The sequence below is a fragment of the Ictidomys tridecemlineatus genome, chromosome 10 (genome assembly GCF_052094955.1).
Source record: "Ictidomys tridecemlineatus isolate mIctTri1 chromosome 10, mIctTri1.hap1, whole genome shotgun sequence".
NCBI lineage: Eukaryota > Metazoa > Chordata > Mammalia > Rodentia > Sciuridae > Ictidomys > Ictidomys tridecemlineatus.
In genome coordinates this window covers 108949632-108968815 of record NC_135486.1, presented here as the reverse complement: position 1 = coordinate 108968815, position 19184 = coordinate 108949632, and the positions used below count along the sequence as shown (strand labels likewise).

The following is a 19184-nucleotide window of genomic DNA, read 5'->3' as shown; positions in this document are numbered from 1 at the left end:
TCCCGGCCCGGCCGCGCGGCCTGACGTCACAAAGCCCGCCCCGCGCCTGCGCGGCCCACAGGCCACACCCAGCCACGCCCCCGCCCCTTCCAGCAGGTGAGGCGCGCATGCGTGGGCGAAAGGGCGTAGGGGAGCGATGCTGGTGTGTTGTCTCCGGCTGCCCCCTATGGGTGAGCCTAAGAATAAAAACAAAGGGAGGAGGTGAGCGGTGGCGATGGCCGCAGGACAAAATGAATGTACTTTATGCCTCTTAAAAAACGGTGACAGTGGTAAATTTTATGTTACCTATGTTTGATCACAATTTCAAAAAGCGAAAGGGTCCTTTGGGAGTCTAACTGGTAGTCTATTCTCCCTATGGATTGGAGTTCCGGCCATTCTTGTTCAATGTCTAATTATATAGAGTTTAATTTTAATTAAACCACCTGATGTGAAAAGTAAAAATACTTAAGCGTCCAAAACTTCTAGTGTCCTGAGGCTTTTTGTATAGCTTTAACATTGCTAATTAGAAATCTAGGTTTCTGTTGAAAATTTGCTATTCCTTCCTTCTAGTTTCTGACAAAATATTTCTTGTCATAATACGTCTGCCCAACCGATGAGAAAGTCTGAGGATTTGGTAAGGGTGGAAAAAAGAATTTCCTTGATGAAATAACCTTTAAGTAAGCCACAGTAGAAAGTAAGAATGTAAAAAATGAGTTTATTTCATGTTGAAATCCTTTGTCCCCGAGTGGATTCATATTCAAAATCATTCTCTTAAATATTTATGTACCTGTACTTCAAAGAGGAAGATTACAAATCATAAAGAATGTTTCTAGTATTGATATTTAATGTTATTTTAATGTCTATTGTATAATTGTCTATATTTACTATTCATTGCATTTCAGGGAAATATATTAAGTAGATATTTTGGGGTTTTTACCTTTTGGGCTACCTTTATTATTTTTTTTTAAATATTTCTTTTTTAAAGAGAGAGTGAGAGAGAGAGGGGGACAGAGAGAGAGAGAGAGAGAATTTTAACATTTATTTTTTCTTAGTTCTCGGTGGACACAACATCTTCGTTTGTATGTGGTGCTGAGGATCGAATCCGGGCCGCACGCATGCCAGGTGAGCGCGCTACGGCTTGAGCCACATCCCCAGCCCTACCTTTATTATTAAAATAATATTTTTTCAAAAAATTCACAAATCTTTAGTTTCCCTTATTTTTCCAGCATTACATTTTAGCACGGTTATGGTTGACATTAAAATACTCATTTCCCTTTTTATGTAAGCTATTTTTTTTTCTTTCAGTGCACATTGGATGCTATCTTTGAGCACAGAAGAAAACATGCTGCTTGAATTATCGTTGTTTTTCAAGTGATCCCTTTAAAAACAGCAAAATGGAAAAATCTTTAGGCAATCTTTCAGGCAAATAAAGATTTTTAAAGACTGGAGTCTTTGGAGAAAAATTTTCCAGAAGACACAAAATCAGTTTGGCAGTGTGTCAACAGGTTTGGATCAGCTAAATTTATTGTCAGGCTTGTAAAATCTGGTAGAGAACTGGCAGTCCTATTAATCTGAACTATGTTGAAAGACCAGATGAGGTGTGGCCTTGTGAGACATATATATATATATATATATATATATATATATATATATATATATATATGCCTCCCTGGTTACTCATTTCTTTAAATGCCACTGAAGCAACAAGACATTTTAACAAGAGCTTTAGTTGCCATACACAATAGCACACAGAATTAACAAAAAAGCTAAACTGAACTGGATAGGAAGCCTGGTATCATTAGACATTCCTGAGATGTCAAAGGGAACACAAAGAAAAGGTAATAAGATTTCAAGTGTCAAATATAGCAGAGTTAACTGGTTCCAAGTTACAGTGCAGCTGGTAAGTTCCTCTAGGCTCACAACAGCATTCAAATCAGTCCTTCATGAAGCGTCTCTAGGAAGGCACTGCTGATCATAATTTGAGGAACAGATAGAACTAATTATAAGTCAGTGTGAAAAATATTTTCACAGAGGCGCAAAGCATTATGAGAAGATGCTAATGGAGAATAATTCTATTAACAACTGATCAACAGGATCCATCTGCTTTCCCTACAGTTTTCTCTCCTGCTAGCAAAGCTGTGTCTCAGGTAGAAATTAGTTGGTGTGAAAAGCAGACAGAAACTAGGTTCCAGATTCAGCAACTTCTTAGTGCTTCTGTGACCTGATTCTATAAAATGAGGATAAGGACACTCATCCTACAGGGTGTTTGTGAGAAGTAAATGAGATCAGGTTTGTAGTGTCAGGCACAGTTCCCGGCAGATAGAGGGCACCCAGAAAGTGGTAGCTATTCTCAGTGTCCTTGAGCCCTTAGACAGGATGCAAATTGGTAGATCCATTAATACTCATTATGATTAATAAAGTTAAATCACAGACCACAAGCAACCTGAAGAAGGAGGAGGGGCACGTGATGATGCTTCAGGAAGAGGGGATGAACATGCATGATCATGGGGGGGGGATGAACATGCATGATCATGGGGTCAAAAATAATTTCTATTCTTTGCATATTCCTGGAAGGGTGGGGTAGATTTAAACATGTGAGTTCAGTTACCATTGTGACAAAGTGCAAGTTTCTAGTCTCCCTCAAAAGGGCTCTTGCCAGGTACCTTGGTGCATCATATCACACATCATATCACACGTCACAGATCAAGGTCAATGTGAATTGTTGACACCGTGTTAGGTAGTGTTAGGTACAAAGAATGCATAATGTTATGTGGAAAAGGTCAAAGGGAGAAAAGTATGCACAGAATTCCACTACTTACCTAAGAAAAGGAGGATATATAACATACATATATACACATGTGCATGACACACACGTAAATATGTATGAACACACATATTTGTGTTTTTGTTTGTTCTTTAAGTGAAAGAAGAAATCATAACTCTACTTTTAAGTGCTTACCTGTAAGAGGAAGAAGGAATAGGGTAAAGGATATGGAGATAGGGGGCTGGGGCTATAGCTCAGTGGCAGAGCACTTGCCTAGCATGTGTGAGGCACTAGGTTCAGTCTTCAGCACCACATTAAAAAAAAAAAAAACTAAATAAAATAAAGTTGTTACGTCCATCTACAACTAAAATTAAGAAAATTTGAAAAAAATGATATGGAGATAAATATTATACTTCTCTGGATATACCTTGTTTTGTAGAATTTGACTTTGGAATCATGCAAATGTCTTACACCATTATGAAACAAAATTACATTTTTAAACTTAAAACTTTCTCAGGTGTGGTGGTGTATGTCTGTAACCCCCTGCAACTTGGGAGGCTGAAACAGGAGGATTGCAAGTTTTGAGGTCAGCCTTAGCACTCAGTGAGGTCCTAAGCAACTTCGTGAGACACTGTGTCAAAAATAAAAAAATAAAAATAAAGAGCTGGGGAGTATCTCAGTGGTAAAGTGCCTTGGGTTCAGTTCCCAGTACCAAAAAATAAAAACTAAAAAAAAATAATTAAAACTTTAATTAAAAAAAAAAAAGTGTGTGTGTGTGTGTGTATGTGGTGCTGGGGATCGAACCCAGGGCCTTGTGCATGCAGCGCAAGGACTCTACCAACTGAGCTATATCCCCATCCCAAAACTAATTTTTGAGAGCAAAATGAAAACAAGTGAAAAATCTGTATATCCAGTTAGTAGCCTAACTACACACAAAGAGGAACTATACCAAGAAACATTAAATATAGTTTGGGATTAGCAACGTAGCCTAGCGATAGAGCACTTGCCTAGCATGCATGAGGCCCTGGGTTTGATCAACAAAATCTGTAATTTGACTGTATCCTCTGAAATGAAAAACTAGGATAAATTTCTAAGCTGTTTACAGTAATCATATGTTATGATTCTGAAAATCTTGTGTTTGTATTATACCAAGTAATCCTGTTGATAAATGAGAACAGGGATTTTTGACATAGGAGAAAGAAATTAACAATACCAACTTGTCAAGATTCAATAAAAACAGTATAGCCAAACCCTGATGTGGTGGTATGCTTATATCCCAGCTACTTGGGAGGATGAGGCAGGAAGATCGCAAGTCCAAGGCAAGCATAGGCAACTCACTGAGACCCTCAAAAATAAAATGAGCTGGGTGCAGTGGTGCCCACTTGTAATACCAGCAACTTGAGAGGTTGAGGCAAGAAGATCACAGGTTTGAGGCCAGCTTCAGCAACTTAGGGCCTAAACAACAAGATCCTAGTAAAAAGGGTTGGGGATGTGGCTCAGTGGTTAAACGCCATGAGTCCAGTTCCCTGTACCAAAATTAATTAATTAAATGGGCTGGGGATATAGCTCAGTGGTAGAGTGCCTCCAGGTTCAAAGTTCAATTTCAAGTACCACAACACACACACACACACACACACACACACACACACACACACACACAAATAAACAAACCCCAAACACTGTAATCCTGAATTGGATGTATGGCATGAAATCAGAGAGAGAGAGACAGAGAGAGAGAGAGAGAGAGAGAGAGAGAGAGAGAGAGAGTGTGTGTTTTCCAGCTCTAGTCGCTGAAAAGCCCTAAGAATAGTGCTAGGGATAGTGACTACTCTAGTAGCAATGAGCACCTTTGGTGGCCAAATGCTACTTGGAGTCTCTGAATACCATATCTCACTAACAGATTCCAAATCTGAGGCAGAGCCCGGACCTTCTTGTCACACTAAATAGCAAGGAAGTTCTCAAAGACTAAAAGGGATGTGTCAGAAAGACTCAGAAGCCAGCTGAAAGAGGCTCACACTGACCAAGAACAGGACAATTTGAGCATCCCTAAAGATACCAATTGCAGCAAAATGAAATGCACCAAATATGTGCAGCTCACTATGGTACCTGCATTTGTTTCCCAGGGATGCTGTAACAGATGACCACAGACTAGGTGGCTTAAATATCAGAAATTCATTCTTTTGTAGTTTGGGAGGCCACCAGTCTGAAATCAAGGTGGTGTCAGTGCCATGTTCTTCTAAAGGCTCTAGGAGAAGATCTTCTTTTGCCCTTTCTACCTTCTAGCATTGCTGGAAATCCTTGACATCCTTTGGTTTGTGTGAGTGCATAACTCCAATCCCTTCCTCTATCTTCACATAGACAAATTCCCTGTGTTTGTGTGTCCTCTCCTCAACTTATAAGGACAACAGCCACTGGGTTTAGGACCCACCCCACTCCAATATGACCTCATCTTAACTCATGACACCTACAAAGACCCTATTTCCAAATAAATTCATATTTGTATTCATCATTTTTCTGTTACTATAACTAAATACCTGAGATAATCAACTTATGAAGAAAAAAGTTTGATTTGGGCTACAGTTTTGTAGGTTTTAATACATGATGACTTGGCCCCATTACTTTGGGCCTATGATAAGGCAGTATATCATGGTGGGAACATGTGGCAAAGCAAAACCACTCACCTCATCACCAGGGAGCAAAAAGAGATGGAAAGGAATAAGCTGGGGTCTCTTTTACCCCTGATGACTTAAGTACTTTCTGCTAGGCCCCACCTCCTAAGGGTTCCACCACATGCCAATAGTACCACTCTGAGGACCACCCCTTCAACACATGGACCTTTTAGTGACATTCCAGATCCAACTATAGGTTAGATGTGATGGCACAGGCCTGTACCCAGGTACCCTGAAGGCTGAGGCAGGAGTATTTCAAGCTCAAGGCCAGCCTGGGCAACTTAGGGAGACCCTGTCTCAAAATAAAATTTTAAGGACTGGGGATATAGTTCAGTGGGACATTACTTTTCTAGGATGCGTGGGGCCCTAGGCTTAATACCCAGTACAATGGCGGGGGGGAAGAATACCATTTTGCATCTCTTGATGAGTCAATGTCATCAAGGGCTGCTCACATTACAACAATATGATCATGAAAAATGTCACACTGGACATGTGACTCTTTTTTTTTTTTAAGAGAGAGTGAGAGAGGAGAGAGAGAGAGAATTTTTAATATTTATTTTTTAGTTCTCGGCGGACACAACATCTTTGTTGGTATGTGGTGCTGAGGATCGAACCTGTGCTGCACACATGCCAGGCGACATGCTACTGCTTGAGCCACATCCCCAGCCCCGGACATGTGACTCTTGATGTAATACTCTTGGGAAAAAACTGGATCTATCCAAGCTCTACATCAATTTACCAGAAGAACATATAAAATGATTACACAGAGGAAGTCAGCAAAACCTAAAATATGAGGACATTTAAAAGAAAATATTATTGCAAAAATAGGAAGAGAGGGCCAAGGGTATAGCTCAGTTGGTAGAGTGCTTGCCTCACATGCACAAAGCCCTGGGTTCAATCTCCAGCATCATTAAAAAAAAAAAAAAAAAAAAAAAGGAACAGAAAAAGTAGAAGGGAGTTGAGATCTAATTTTAAAAAGAGAGAGAGAGACAGAGATCTGGAAAGTCCAGTATATGGTCTTTCAAGAGTCAACGGATTGGCTGATTGGCATAGTAGTACCAGCTACTCAGGAGGCTGAGGCAGGAGGATCTCTTGAGCCCAAGAATTTAAAATTCAAAGTCAGAAAGCTAGCATGAATGACAGTGAAACCTTGCTTTAAAAAAAAAAAAGTCAGCTGAATGTGGTGGCAAATGTCTATAATTAAAATTCAACTATAAAAAATTGAAATTATGATATACATATATTTCACTTGGCATCCACCGTTCCTGGCTCATAACTCTGCCTACCTGGCAAAACAAACCGTAGAAACTAAAATTTCTCTTTCTCAAGGTGAGTAATACATAGAAATTCTAATCTTCCCCCACCTTTCTGTCTTTGAGCTGCCATAAAGAATTTCTCTGACCTACCCTTGTCTAATAGTAGAGGATAAGACCCTCCTCATTCTAGAAGGGTGTTCCTGACCCACCCCCTGCTGGGAGAAATGCTGCACAGAGAATTCAAGAATCAGAACAGTCTGCCAGCAATAGAGCCCACCCTTTGTGACCCAACATCTGTTTCTCTGTATCCTCTGTGACATCCTTTATGATAAAACAATACCTGTGTTTTCCTGAGTTCTGTGAGCTGCTCAGGCAAATTAATCGAACCCAAGGAGGGGATTGTAGGAACCTCATTTTAGTTGCTGAGGCTGGCTTCATTTTATAGCTAGTTGGTCAGAAGCACAAGTCTCAACCTGGAGCTTGTGCTCAGCACGTACAGTTAGAGACGCAATCCCAGTGACTGAGCCCTCAACCTAGAGGGTCTGACTGGATCTCCAGATAGACAGTGCTAGAATGGAATTCGGTGAGGACATGCCCAGCAGGTGTTTGCTGCAGAATTACTTGCTTGCTGGTGGGGAACTCCTTCCATGCTTTTTGAAGGGTCACAGAAGTCTTCTGTGTTGTGGTGTGAAAGCAAAGGGAAAATGGCTTAATTTTTCCAGCAAAGATGATTTATTAGGGCTGAGATGAAGCTCAGTGGTAAAGCACTTGCCTAGAATGTGCAAGGCCCTAGGCTGAAACCCCAAAGCAGCAAAAAAAAAAAAAGTGGGGGAGATTAGGTAGGTATGATATGTAGTTTATATTTCAGAAATACATACTAAATATTTATAGACATTGTATGATATATGTAATTTACTCCCCACCCCCCTTTTTAAAATATGTTTTTAGTTGTTGATGACCTTTATTTTATTTATTTATATGTGGTGCTGAGAATTGAACCCAGTGCCTCACACATGCTAGGCAAGTGCACTACCACTGAACCACACAGCCACAACCCTTCCAGCCCCCCTTTTTAAAAATGGGAATTGAACCCAGGGACGCTTTAATACTGATATACCTCCCCAGTTCTGTTTTATTTTTTTAATTTTTAATTTTTATTTTTTGTTACTGGGAATTGAACCCAAGAGCACTTAACTAGTAAGCCACATCCCTAGCCATTTTTTTTTTTTTTTTTTTTTTTGGTACTCAGGATTGAACTCAGGGGCACTCAACCACTGAGCCACATCCCCAGCCCTAATTTGTATTTTATTTTTAGAGGATCTCACTAAGTTACCTAGCACCTCGCTTTTGCTGAGGCTGGCTTTGAATTCCCAATCCTCCTGCCTCAGGCTCCTGAGCCACTGGGTTTACAGGTGTGCATCATCATCCCAGCAAATGAGGTATTTCGGATGTCAAAGAATTATTAAGTGTGCTAGATGTGTCCTGTAATCAAAACCATTTTATTAAGTCTTTATCTTAGACATTTATACCGAAGTAATTATGAATGAAATCATATGATAAAGAGGGTTTGCTTTAAAATACTCCAATGTGAGGAATGATATTGGCCAAATTCTATTTTTACGATGTGTGAATGTACAAATACGTAGTAACAAGTCCTACCTTTATGTACAACTACAATGCACCAATAAAAATATGGAAAGAAGAAACATAGAGAAAGAATGGCAAAATAAAGTATTCCAGTGTGGAAGGTGGGGAGTCACAGCGTTGGTCATGTGTCAATAATAGTTGAAGTGGAGTGTAAGAGTTCTGGGCCTCAGCCGAGTGCAGTGCTGCACGCTTGTAATTCCAGAAGCTCAGTAGGCTGAGACAGGAGGATTTCGAGTTCAAAGCTAGCCTCAGCAAAAGTGAGGCACTAAACAACTCAGTGAGACCCTGTCTATAAATAAAATATAAAATAGGGCTGGGATGTGGCTCAGTGGCCAAGTGCCCCAGAGTTCGGTCCTGGATACACACACACACACACACACACACACACACACACACACACACACAAGTTCAGGGTCTTGCTAAATTGCTAAGGCTGGCCTCAAACTTGCAATCCTCCTGCCTCAGCCTCCTGGGATTACAGGTATATACCACCAGGCCTGGCCACATTTTTGTTTTTGAGAAAAAGAATTGTTCTTGTAATACATTACTTATGGATCTTGCTTGTAGCAAAAGCAGTAGACACGGAGTAACCCATCAGTAGTTCTCACTACTTGCTAATTTAATTATCCTCCCACAGCAGGAGACAGTGATTATGAGTGTGTGTGTTTGTGGGCCCCCTCCCATATCCACAGGATGATGTAGAAGTGGCTATGATTATACCACATAATTCGTACCACTGCTTGCTGTTTTCTATTGTTTTAAGCCTCTAAGGTTTGGGGTTAATTTGTTACTCAGCAATAGATGACTGATATCTCAGGCATAAAGCCTCAAAAGGCTGTCAGAATCCCTATGGGGTCAGAACCTCCAAGTACTCAGATCTTTCAGGGAGCAAAGTTTGGGTCAACTTATTGAGCAAAGAATCTCCACTAGTTTCGATGCCAGACAAAAGAAATCTTAGAAAAGGTCATATAAGGGGAAGAGGTTCTGGCTTGTGACTGTGGGAATGGGGATGTGGGTAGTGTTTACCAGTATTTCTTTGCTTGCTATGCTGTGATATTGTTAATTAGACATTTCGCCATCTCTCTCTCTATATATATGTATATATATATATGTATTTTTTTTTTCTCAATACTGTATAAAGGGTGAACTGGTCCTGGTTAAACTTCTGTTGGATTGCACAATGTTGAGACAGATTTGAAGGAAGAGAATATTCCCCAGAGGTCCTGACTTGGAGTTGTTGTGGTACCTGTACCTGATTCTGTGTTTTTTCTCTTGAGAAAGGAGGGAGTGTGTCCTTGGGTGAATGTGAGATAATGATTGCATTATGATGGGTAGGGGGCATTTAAAAATATTGAGTGTGCAGAAACGTAGAAGTTATGTGAGTAGTGGGCAGCCAGGTAGCACATGATGCATGTGGCAGGACCTGGATCCATTCTTCTCTTCTTTTTTTTTTTTTTTTTTTTTTTTTTTTTTTTTTTTTTTTTTTTTAAGAATGAGTGAGAGAGAAGGGGACAGAGAGAGAGAGAGAGAGAATTTTAACATTTATTTATTTTTTCTTAGTTCTCGGCGGACACAACATCTTTGTTGGTATGTGGTGCTGCTGAGGATCGAACCCGGGCCGCACGCATGCTAGGCGAGCGCGCTACCGCTTGAGCCACATCCCCAGCCCCCATTCTTCTCTTCTTTAGGGGTAACAGAATTTTTAGCAGGGCCTGTATTTCCCAGCTTGCACAGCAGCTTGGTGTGGTCACATGACTACGTCCAGGCCAATGAATAGAATAGGAAGCATGGTGGTGCCCCAGAAACCTCCTCAAGAGACACTTAGCATGCTCTCTTTGCATCCTTTCCTCTCCATTTCCCCATCCTCTGCTTGGAATATGGATGTGCTGACCTGAACTGTGCATTGGTCCACGAGGAAGGAGCTGGGCCATGAGGCTTTATCTACCAGCTTTAATTACTTACCTCTGGATTTTTATACATGAGGGAAATAAACGAGGGTCTTCTTTAAGCCATTGTCACTTTGGGTCTCTGTCATTGCACGGATATGGTGGATATCTTTTTTATTTTTTGCCTGCCCAGCCACAATTTCCTGTTCTTTGAGAGGACTTCCTCTACTCCATTCCTTGTGGTTGAATGAGTCACCAAGTCTCTGTATTTTCCCCAGTGGGTGGGCTGGTGAGCAGACCAGACCAACCAAGACTCCTTCCTCCCCCTCATCAGGAATGGAAGCCTGAGGAGTGGCACAGGTTTCTTGAGGCAGATTCTGTCCTTCCTGAGCCCTGGTTACTTAGCCTTTTCTTTGATTCTTCCCATTTCTCTCTTCTCTCCTCCTCCTCCTCTTCCTCCTCCTCCTCTTCCTCCTCCTCCTCCTCTTCCTCCTCCTTCTCCTCCTCCTCCTTCTCTCTCTCTCTCTCTTAATCCAGAGTAGCTTTCTGTAAGACCCATAGCTGATGATGTTCCATTGTCTTGCTCTGTCTGTTGCTATAACAAAATACAATAGACTGGTTGATTTTCTAATTTATTTTTATTTATATATGACAGCGGAATGCATTACAATTCTTATTACACATATAGAGCACAATTTTTCATATGTCTGGTTGTATACAAAGTATATTCACACAAATTCGTGTCTTCATACATGTACTTTGGATAATAATGATCATCACATTCCACCATCATTTCTAACGTCATCCTCCCTCCCTTCCCCTCCAACCCCTCTACCCTGTCTAGAGTTCGTCTATTCTTCCCATACTCCCCCTCCCCATCCCACTACGAATCAGCCTCCTTATATCAAAGAAAAGATTCAGCATTTGTTTTTTGGGGGATTGGCCAACTTCACTTAACATTATCTTCTCTAACTATATCCATTTACCTGCAGATGCCATGATTTTATTCTCTTTTATTGCTGAGTAATATTCCATTGTATATATTTGCCACATTTTTTAACCCAACCAATAAATGGGCCAAGGATCTGAATAGATACTTCTCAGAAGATGATATACAATCAAGCAACAAATATATAAAAAAGTTCATCATTGCTAGCAATTCGAGAAATGCAAATCAAAACCACTCTAAGATTTCATCTCACTCCGGTCAGAATGGCAGCTATTATGCATACAAACAACAGTAAGTGTTGGCGAGGATTTGGGGGAAAAGGTACACTCATACACTGCTGGTGGGACTGCAAATTGGAGCAGCCAATATGGAAAGCATTATGGAGATTTCTTGGAAAATTGGGAATGGAACCACCATTTGACCCAGCTATCCCTCTCCTTGGTCTATACCCAAAGGACTTAAAAACAGCATACTACAGGGACACAGCCACATCAATGTCTATAGCAGCACAATTCACAATAGCTAAACTGTGGAACCAACCTAGATGCCCTTCAATAGATGAATAGACTGGATGATTTATAAAAAAAAATGAATAAATTATTTCTCACAGTGGAGTCAGGGAAGTCCCAGATCAAGGCCTAAGCAGGACTGGTATCTGCTGAGGGCTGCTTTTTGCTTGCAGAATTTTTTTTCCTTTATTGGACACACATACACACAAATATAAACACACCCACGAATACAATATGCAGTGATATTTCAGGAGCAGTACAGCCTTCACTGTGCCTAGACCTAAAGGAAGATCCTAAGGAAAGTAATGTAGTGGGTAAGATGGTTAGTGAGGGCTGGGGCTGTAGTTCAGCGGCAGAGCACTTGTCTAGCATGTGTGAGGCACTGGGTTCGATCCTCAGCACCGCATAAAAATAAAATAAAGGTATTCTGTCCATCTACAACTACAAAAAAACAAATTAATAAAAAGATGGTCAGTGACATTCCTACCATGGAGAGGAAAACACACAAAAGGAACTTTTATACTTTTAGACACTTCTGACGGTCCCTCCAGGTAGGGGCTTGCTGCAGTGTTAGCGTCATCATCGTGGTTAAACCTGTTCTGTCTAATACTATGGCCACATGTGGCTCCTGAACTTTTGAAATGTGGCAGCTACAACTAAAGAACTGGATTTTTTCCAGGTGCGATGGAATGCACCTGTAGTCTCAACTACTCAGGAGGTTAAGGCAAGAGGATTGCATGAGCCCAGGAGTTTGAGACTAGCCTGGGAAACATAGTGAGACTCTTCCACAAGCAAGCAAGCAGCAAGGAAGTAAATGACTACATTTTGCACTTAATTACATTTAAATTTGTGGACTAGTACTCAATATGGTTATAATCAATGGGGATACCTTATGAGAAAATGCATTGTTAGGAAATTTTGTCATGCAAATATCAAGAGTGTATCCAAGCAAGGGATGCCTGCCTGTAATCTACTGAGGAGGCTGAGGCAGAAAGCTTTCAAGTTTGAGGCCAGCCTGGGCAACTTAGCGAGATACTGTCTCAAAATAAAAAATAAAAAGTTCTGGGCTGGGGATGTGGCTCAAGCAGTAGCACACTCGCCTGGCATGCGTGTGGCCCGGGTTGGATCCTCAGCACCACATACCAACAAAGATGTTGTGTCCGCCAGGAACTAAAAAATAAAATATTAAAATTCTCCTTCTCTCTCTCTCTCTCTCTCTCTCTCTCTCTCTCTCTCTCTCTCTTAAAAAAATAAAAATTAAAAAAAAAATTAAAAAAAACATAAAAAGTTCTGGGGATGTAACTCCGTGGTAGAACATTCTTGGGTTCAATCCCCAGTGTATACATACACATACACACACACACACACACACACACATACACATAAATTATAGTGTACTTACACAAACCTAAATGGTACAACCTATCATCCACTTCTGAGCCACATCCCCAACCCTTTTTATTTTTTATTTTGAGATGGGGTCTCACTAAGTTGCTTAGGGCCTCACTAAGTTGCTGATGCTGCTTTGAAGTTGTGATCATCCTGCCTCTGTCTCTTGAGTCTCTGGGATTACAGTTGGGTGCCACTGGGCCCAGCAGATATATATATATATATGTGTGTGTGTGTGTGTGTGTGTGTGTGTGTGTGTGTGTGTGTGTGTATATATATATATATATATATATATATATATATATATATTTGGTACCAGGGATTGTACTCAAGGGCACTCTACCACTGAACCACAATGCCATCCTTTTTTTGTATTTTATTTATAGACAGGGTCTCACTGAGTTGTTTAATGTCTTGCCATTGCTGAGGCTGGCTTTGAACTCACCATCCTCCTGCCTCAGCCTCCCGAGTCACTGGGCTATCTGGTGTGCATCACTGAAACTGGCGCAGCAAATATATATATATATATATATATATATTAATATTTTTTAGTTATACATGGACTCAGTACTTTTATTTTATTTACTTTTATGTGGTGCTAAGGATGGAACCCAGTGCCTCACACGTGGGAGGCAAGCACTTAACCGCTGAGCCATACCCCAGCTGCAGGAGAGAGAGGGAGGGAGGGAGAGAGAGAGAGAGAGAGAGAGAGAGAGAGAGAGAGAGAGAGAGAGAGAGAGAGAATTTTTTTTTTAATATTTATTTTTTAGTTATCGGCAGACACAACATCTTTGTTTGTGGTGCTGAGGATCGAACCTGGGCCGCACGGATGCCAGGCGAGCGCGCTACCACTTGAGCCACATCCCCAGCCCAGCAGCAGATATTTTTGATAAACATTTAGTGTCCCAATATTTAATGTCCCAACATTTAATGTGCTGAATTGAAATGTGGTGTAAAATACACAGTGGATTTCTAAGACTTAATGTGTACAAAAAAGTGAAAATATTGCAATTATATTTTACATAGATTAATATTTTAACTACACTGGATTAAATAAAACATACAATTAAAACAAATTGTGGGGCTGGGGATATTGTTCAGTTGGTAGAGTGTTTGACTCACATGTACAAGGCCCTAGGTTCAATCTCCAGCACCACACACACACATACACACAAACACGAGAATTGTGTTTGTGGGGCTGGGGATGTGGCTCAAGCGGTAGCGCGCTCGCCTGGCATGCGTGTGGCCCGGGTTTGATCCTCAGCACCACATACAAAGATGTTGTGTCCGCCGAAAACTAAAAAAAAAAATAAATAAATATTAAAAAATTCTCTCTCTCTCTCTCTCTCTCTCTCTCTCTCTTTCACTCACTCACTCTCTCTCTCATTCTCTCTTTAAAAAAAAAAAGAATTGTGTTTGTTTTCTTTATACTTTCTTTTGGTACTGAGGATTGAACCCAGGGATGCCTAATCACTGAGCTACACCCCTGGCTCCATTTTTAAATTTTGAAACAGGGTCTTGCTAAATTTCTCAGGGCCTTGCTAAATTGCTGAGGCTGGCCTCAAATTTATGATCCTCTTGCTTCAGCCTCCCGAGTTGCTGGGATTGCAGCTATGTACCACCACACCTGGCTCCTTCTACTCTTTTCAATGTTTCTGTTAAGACATTTATGCATGGAGGTTGCATTTCTAGAGAGAAACCCACACGATGCACTACAGCTAGGAACCTCAGGGAGCCCACGAGCAAACAGACTGGAGACTGGAAGGGGAATGCACTATCTTAAACATTTTGTCCACCCAAATTCGGGGCAGGATTCTAACCCTCCAGTGTCCTGACTCCAGGGACAAATACTGTGAATTAGCAGTAAGGACAGGGTCCAAGCAAACAGTCTGTCCCTTGCATAGAGATGCACAAGCCTTTTGACCAGCACACACCACCGCTACTGGTCTAGAGTGAATTTACTTTTTATTCCTATTTTAACAGGCAAAAATGATATACCACTAAAAACAGAATGAGTAAAATTGAAAGACCCATTTAAGCCAGGCACAGAGGCACATACCTGTAATCCCAGTGGCTTGGGAGGCTGAGGCAGGAGGGTCATGAGTTCAAAGTCAGCCTCAGCAACAATTTAGTGAGGTCCTAAGCAACTCAGCAAGACTCTGTCTATAAATAAAATATTTAAAAAAGGGCTGGGGATGTGGCTCAATTTTCAAGTGTTCCTGGATTCAATCCCTGGTACAAAACAAAAACAAAAACAAAAAAAACCTGATTTTTTTAAAAAAGGCAAGCATTGGGGCTGGGGTTGTGGCTCAGTGGTAGAGCACTTGCCTGGTACATAAGAGGCACTGGGTTCAAATCTCAGAACTACATAAAAATAAATAAATAAAATAAAGATATTGTGTCTGTCTAAAAATATATATATATATATATATTAGATTCACAGCAAAACTGAATTGAAAGTATTAAGAAATATATATATATATAAATTTTTTATAAGATAAAACACATCTACTTTGTGATCTGACAATTCCATTCCTAGGTACCTACCCATGATATATGAACACATTTTTCTAAAAAGATTTGTTCTTAGAAACTTTACATATAATAGTCCAAGCTGGAAACACTCTAGGTGTCTATCAACTGGAAATCAATAAACCATGACGTATCCTATAATGGATTACTATTCAGTGATAAAAAGGAATGAGCTGGGCTTGGTGACTCATGCCCTTAATCCCAGTTACTCAGATGGCTGAGACAGGAGGATCAAAAGTTCAAGGCTAGGGCTGGGGCTCAGTGGTAGAGCACTTGCCTCTCACTGTGAGGCACTGGGTTCCATCCTCAGCACCACATAAAAATAAAGATATTGTGTCCATCTACAACTAAACACACACATATGCACACACACACACACAAACACACACACACACACACACAAATATAAAGTTCAAGCGTGGGCAATATTGTGAGAAACTGTCTCAAAACAAAAAATTAAAAGGATGTAGCTCAGGGGTGGAGCACTGGGTTCAATCCCCAGTACCAACCGAGGAAAAAAAAAAAAAGGAATGAACTTCTGATAAAACGACATGAATAAATCTGAAAAGCCTTCTGTTGAGAGGAAGGAGTCACATATAAGAGAATATACACTGTATGATTTCATTTAAAAAGGGTTAAGGTTATGACTCGTGGTAGATTGCCTGCCTCACGTGTCTGAGGGCCTGAGTTCAATCTCCAGTACTGAAAAAAAGAAGGAGGAGGAGGAGGAGGGGGGAGGAGGAGGAACACTATACTGTAATGATATGAATGCTGAAGTTTTTAAGGGTGAAATGTACTGATTTCTGTAATCTTTTTGGAAACAGATCAGAAATAGATGAGTTGTTGAGTGGATAAAACAAGTCTGTTAAAATGTTCATGGTAGAATTCAAGCAGATCAATGGGTGTTTGCTGTTTATTTTTTTCAACTTTTCTGTGTATTTAAATTTTTTTTTTTTTAATAATATAACGCTTGAAAGAACAAGGAGAAAAGAAAGACCTAGATACCGGCATAAGCACTTGCAGCAAGATGCATTTCTCTGTTTTCTCATTCTTGTCTTCTTGCTGTCACTTCAAAGGTCCCTCATCAGAGTTGAGCAGGCCAACAAAAGTGCTGCTTCCCTGGGCTGTTCACCCTGGAGGAAGTGGCCACCAGACTCAGCGTGGGTTGAAGCCACCAAGTCTCTATGCTCCAATGTGGGCTGCTCATGGAGCAGTTAGCATGACCTGGGCTGGTGGGGGGTGGGGGATGTCTTCTCATTTCTTTTCTGTTTGATCTCCAGTTTCTGCCTCTCATATCCTCTTTTGTTTTCTTTCCTCCTGTGGGAGGAACATATGTTCCAGTGGCTTCCTGGGATATGGTATGTGGGAGGTAAAACTTTTTTTTTTTTTTTGAGAACTTGTATAGAAAATGTTCTTATTTTACCCATCTTCTGATCACTGGTTTGGCTATGAGTAAGAGTTCTAGTTTGAACATTATTTTCCTTCAGAATTTTGAAAGCAATGCCCCACCACTATTAATGCTGAGAAACCCAAAGCCATTCTGTTTCCTGTTTCCTTAAGTCTTGTGTTTTCTCCTTGGAAGCCTGTAGTATCTTATCTGTTCACATTGTTCAACATGTCCTCTGAGTGGGTCTGTTTTCATCCATAGGGGTTGGCACTTTCCATCAGTAAACTCCTTCAGGCCTGGGAAATTTTTTTTCAGTATTTTCATGAAGGTTTCCTGATGAACCCAACCTAATTCTATTCTAAGATTGGGAGCCATCTCGGCACAAAGTTATAAAAAGCTCATTTCTGTTTGACTAAGATACCTATTTGGCTTGACCATACTGTGAGGGCTAATCTTGTTGGGAATTCCTGCTTGTGTTCCAAACTCACCCATGCCTGGCTCTCCTTGACCATATGATAACCCTTCATAAAATCTTAGCAGCCCCTCATCAATTCTGATGTTGGAATATCAATTTAATCCCTTTCCTGAAATATTGAATCATGTAGATCATTAACCTGCTACCTGCCTTTGTTATGCTTGCCAGAATCTCCTTTGCTGTAAGTTCCCAATACACCCCCTTTTGTTACTTTTTATGCTATGAAGCCTTTTTCCTGGAGAGTTGGACAGCTGTTCTCCAGCCTGGCTTTGGGTGAGACAGTGGCTGGCCAGCTCTCTCTGTGTACACAATATAAGCTTGCTTTAATTTGATTTAAAATTGGAGTTGGTAGCCTTTTCTTTGCATCGTGGTTCAACATTTCCCTCCTTTGCTTTTTCTTCGTTCTTTCCACTGAGTTTTGAATTTTGGCTAGGTTGCTTTTTAATTTCTTTTCTGTTTATTTATTTATATTTTCATTTTAAAAATTTGTCTTTATTGCTTTTTAATTTCTAAGGAATTTTTAAAAAGTTAGGCATGGTGGCCCAAACCTGTAATCCCAGCAACTCTGAGAGGCTCAGGCAGGAGGATCACAAGCTCCAGGCCAGCCTGGACAATTTAGCAAGATCCTTTCTCAAAATAAATAATAAAAAAAGGGTTGGGGATGTAGCTCAGTGGTAGAACACCCTGGGTTCAAGTCCTAATATCAGAAAAACAAAAACCCAAGGTTTTGGGGTGGGGTCTTACAGTGGTAGAGCAGAAAGCCCTGGGTTTCATCCTCAATACCGCATAAACAAAACAATATTTTTTGAAATGCTCCTGTTTTCAGATAGAATTCACTTTCATTCCTTCTTTCCTGCAGGGGATTGAACTCAGCTACTCCTCCAGCCTTCTTATTTTTTTAAATTTGAGACAGGGTCTCCGTAAATTGTCCAGGCTGGCTTTGAACTTGTGATCCTCCTGCCTCAGCCTCCTGAGTCTGGGAGAGACAGGCATGCATCACCATACCCAGTTTAGATTCCCTTTCTTAATCATGGATGAATTATATATATATATATATATTTTCTTATCTGCAGATATTGACAACCTTTAAAAGAGGCTTTTCTTTTCTCACCCTGGCTTCTGTGAGTGAGTGTGCGCAAGCGCTTGTCTGCTGTTGATGGCCTGAACTCTTCCACTGAAGCCACATCACCAGTCTTTAATTTCTTTCTTTTTTTTTTTCCCCCCTTTGAGAGAGAGAGAGAGAATTTTTTTAATATTTATTTTTCAGTTTTCGGCGGACACAATATCTTTGTATGTGGTGCTGAGGATCGAACCCGGGCCGCATGCATGCCAGGCGAGCGCACTACCGCTTGAGCCACATTCCCAACCCGCCAGTCTTTAATTTCTGAGACAAGGTCTCATTAAGTTGCTGAGGCTGGTCTTGAACTTTTGGTCCTCCAGCCTTGGTTCCCCAGTGGCAGAGACTACAGACCTGCCAGTGAGCCAATCCTCCGTTTTCCCCAAAGTATTCATTATGATTATTTTAATGGTACGAGGTACAATTTTAGATTTCGAATTTTTTGGAAAGACCCATATCAATGACATAAGTTATGGTTATTATATAAAAAGGATAAAAAAAGGGGATGCAGGTGGTTCGGCGGGCCTGGTCAGGAGCTGACGAGGGCCCGTGGGAATCCCGGAACCTGGGTCTCTTTTTCAGACCCAAAGCCGGGCGGTTCCCGAGGTGGGGATCTCCAGGCCTG

At 40.8% G+C, this 19184-nt stretch overlaps 1 long non-coding RNA gene across 1 annotated transcript; it reads left to right on the top strand.

The window, feature by feature from the left end:
- Positions 1–7: 7 nt before the first annotated feature.
- Positions 8–1427, top strand: LOC120887284 (uncharacterized). Its single transcript, XR_013426823.1, has 3 exons — positions 8–269; positions 1032–1101; positions 1285–1427. It is a non-coding gene; the product is annotated as an uncharacterized LOC120887284 (long non-coding RNA).
- The last annotated feature ends 17757 nt before the right edge of the window (positions 1428–19184 follow it).